General features: G+C 47.3%; 1 non-coding gene across 1 annotated transcript; it reads right to left on the minus strand.

Annotated features, from left to right (window-relative positions):
• Window positions 1–2375: 2375 nt before the first annotated feature.
• LOC112298193 (U1 spliceosomal RNA) lies at window positions 2376–2540 on the minus strand. Its single transcript, XR_002974114.2, has one exon. It is a non-coding gene; the product is annotated as a U1 spliceosomal RNA (small nuclear RNA).
• Between the last annotated feature and the right edge of the window lie 280 nt (window positions 2541–2820).

Consider the following 2820-nt stretch of genomic DNA (forward strand, 5'->3'; position numbering starts at 1 on the left):
ATCAGTATTTCCATTTTAAATGAGAACATGAGCTCAGAAGAAGTTCAATGACTCACCCAAGGTCACACACAGATAGTCTGTCTGGGAGAAGAAGCCTGAACCACAGTTGTGTCCTCTGAGTCTAAGACTGGCCCTTGCTAATCTTACAAAGCAGGACCTGAAGCTCATCGAGGCAATGTAACTGCCATGGTCACCTAGGGAAAGAGCAGGCAGGCCTCTGGTTATTTAGCAATGCCCAGGGGAGAGGTCATTGCTCATTGCGTGGACACGTGTCTCCCAGGGCAGCATCCTGCTTCCTTCCTTCTTGTCCCCTAAATATCTCAGGGACTTGCCCACCTGCCCTTTTCTACTACTATCACCTGTCTTCCCACTTGGGTCCCGCTGAAGGAGGTGCCACAGAATCCTGGCAGGCACACACCCCGTTCTTCCCCGGACCCTGAGAACCAGGAAACTTGCTGTTTTGTGGACTTTTGTTTTCAAATTTAATAACCACGGGGAAAAATAAGTTAATGATGCACCAAAGCTTCTGGGTGTTAGAAAAATTTTAAATACTAATAATCATTTTCCCAGGATAATAACTCAAAGTGCTTAACATAGCTTCAGCATGGTTATAGTTGCACTTGGCCATTCAGCTCATTAGAAGCAGAACCAGACTGCAGACTCCTTGCATCGTGCTCTGCCTGTTGAAGTCGCTTCATGGGGTTGTGATGCTTGAATTAAATAGCAGAGGTAACAGAGGCTGTGAATTTGGGGGCGAGGGGTGTGAGGCTAACAAGATGGGGCAAAGCACAGCTTATCAGTTCTTTAGGAAGGGTCATCCAGGGAGGGTTCCTGCATGGGTGCTGAGGAATGTAGGGCTCAAATGGAATGTACCTATTGCTTGGCTCCTTGACAGGAAAAAAGAGGCTAAAAGATTTATTTGGTTGAAGAAGAAAAGATTGATGAGAGAGACGGAGAAAACCGTTCCCTACGCTGCCTGCTCTGCCAGTAGGATCCAAAACTTTTTCCCTTTGGGTCTGGAGTTGACGGAGAGAGAGGAAGATTTGGGGAATCAATCCAGAAGCGTTGGAGGCCTGGGGTAAAAGGTGCCTTCCTTAGCTTTGGCCTGCTTCCTGACCCTGTGGAGAAATCGCCGGACTGCCCCAGCTGCGCTCTCCTCCCTGCTCCCCTGAGCGCGACCCCCACACCCACACATTTATTTCCATCTGTCCCAGACCGCTGCAGAACACAGTGATTTCATGTCCCCCTCAGTTCCTCCCCGACAAGTCTTTCCAAGACTCCCCCGCAGAAGGGTGGACACCCCACCGTCCCCCAGGCGGGCCATGTGGAGTCTGTCTTTTTCCTCCCATCTCTTTACACTTGTGTATTTGGTGTTTGACGCAGGGGCTGACCCCACATGTTATATTACCCTGTGCGGAGCACATTCTGCGGGACAGTGACTTGCAGCACACGCTTCATCTCCTGTTCCTCCTATTCCAGGGCTCGATTCAGAAGATGAATGTTTATAACATGACACAAGGAATTCCAGCCTCCCCTAGAAAACTGGGGTGGAGAGAATCGTAATGGACAAAAAGCGCTGTCTTCTGGGCTCCAGCCAAATGTTTGAACTTCTTTTAAAATGCCTCTGTGCTCCCCTTCTATCATTTAGTGTAAACTTGCTACTTTGCCATAGTCCCTAGTTGGTTCTGAAGGGAATGGTGACAAGCAAGGGAACATCTCATTTGTTTTCCTGGAGAAGCAAGTTGCAATTACAGTGATAATGTGTTAATTTCAAATTAAATTACTTCTCCACTAAGAACCTTAAAAGACCCCGTAGTTCTCCTCTTTTGCATTGCACTGGGGCTGGGGGTGAGGAGCGAATCTGAAAGACAAATCAGATTGAAGGGCTGGGGGTACCCAGTGGAAGAACAACTAACGTCAGTAGAAAATAGCTCAGCCCTGTCTGTCCCCTGTGGGTCCTTGGAAGGTGGTTTGGTGTCATAGGACAGCCGAGGATTTATTGTCAGTCCTGGTCCAATCACTTGGGGAGGTGACATAACCACTCTGAACTTCAGTTTCTTTATCTGCAAATGAGAATAATCATAATGATAGCCTTGAGGCTACTGCAAGGAAAACTGTAATTATATAAAAACCCTCCTGCTGTGTTTCCCTTTGACAGATTTCTTACCATCATTATGACCTCGGGAGACGGGAGGAGAAGGGTCTTATGTAAGAGAATCTCTATCAGGTAGGGAGGGGAATTAAAACTCCAGAAAGGAGTCTAAGAAAATAACTCTAAGGGAATCCTAGAAAAGAGAGGATTCCCTGGGAAGATTGAGAAAAATGTGAAGTCCCTTTAGAGAATTCCTGCATTTGACATGATATCTTTTTTTTCCCAGGAAAGAGCATGGATGCAGCCCCCCACTGCCATAAATTATGCAACCGAGTTTTCCACATTTGGGGGAACCACAAGGGTCAGCACACCCAGAGTGCAACGGGTTGAGCCTCACCCTGGGGAGACCACCTTCGTGACCATGGTACTCGCCCTGCCAGGTGAGAATTAAACATGACATCTATCTTTTAAGTGATGAACTAGAAAAGGCAAAATGCTGGCATGATGATCAGGGATAGGGCACAGATTTTCTCCAAAAATGAAGTTAACATGCAACACATGTGAATTCATAGGTTTTCCAGGGCCTAGAGAAAACTGCACCAATCCCAAGTAAAGTGTCCTGTGGGGAAAAAGAACCTCACTCAATAGCTATGGAGTAGGCCCAGTGTAAGCATGGGGGAGAGAGAAAGCCATACCTCCGTGGTATCGGGAAGCTGTGTAGTGGTGTC

Source organism: Desmodus rotundus, chromosome 5 (genome assembly GCF_022682495.2).
Source record: "Desmodus rotundus isolate HL8 chromosome 5, HLdesRot8A.1, whole genome shotgun sequence".
In the NCBI taxonomy this organism is placed as follows: Eukaryota; Metazoa; Chordata; class Mammalia; order Chiroptera; family Phyllostomidae; genus Desmodus; species Desmodus rotundus.